Genomic DNA, 436 nt, shown 5'->3' with positions numbered 1-436 from the left:
CGCAGCTCATGTATAGGGACAGCGGGAATGTCGCATATTGGACATAACTCTTCATGAAACGCAAGTTATAGGTGTGGATTGCACATTACGACTGCGGGAAACTTCCGCCGTTCATCCGCTGGCGTTGCGAGTTTGGCGGTTGGGGTGGGGCACGAGCGGGTGCGGGTGGTGTGATTGCCGGTCCACGACTTCGTGCGGCAGAGGCACTGGCGTTTGGGTGCTGTGGTCGACACAGGCTGCATGCTTTGTGGGTGGCGTCGAAAGATGGGCACTGTGGGCCCATCGATGTCTTAGTCGGCTTGGCGTCCCATAGATGGCGGTATCGTCGTTGCAGGAGCTCATGCTGAGGGAGACCTACAGATGGCGGTATGTTTTGTGGTGCGCTCGACATGGCGGACCTAGTGTTGTCAGATTCGCATAGATGGCGATACTGTTT

This window comes from Schistocerca serialis, unplaced genomic scaffold, assembly GCF_023864345.2.
Source record: "Schistocerca serialis cubense isolate TAMUIC-IGC-003099 unplaced genomic scaffold, iqSchSeri2.2 HiC_scaffold_1226, whole genome shotgun sequence".
NCBI classification, from domain to species: Eukaryota; Metazoa; Arthropoda; class Insecta; order Orthoptera; family Acrididae; genus Schistocerca; species Schistocerca serialis.
Note: the sequence above shows the minus strand (reverse complement) of the source record.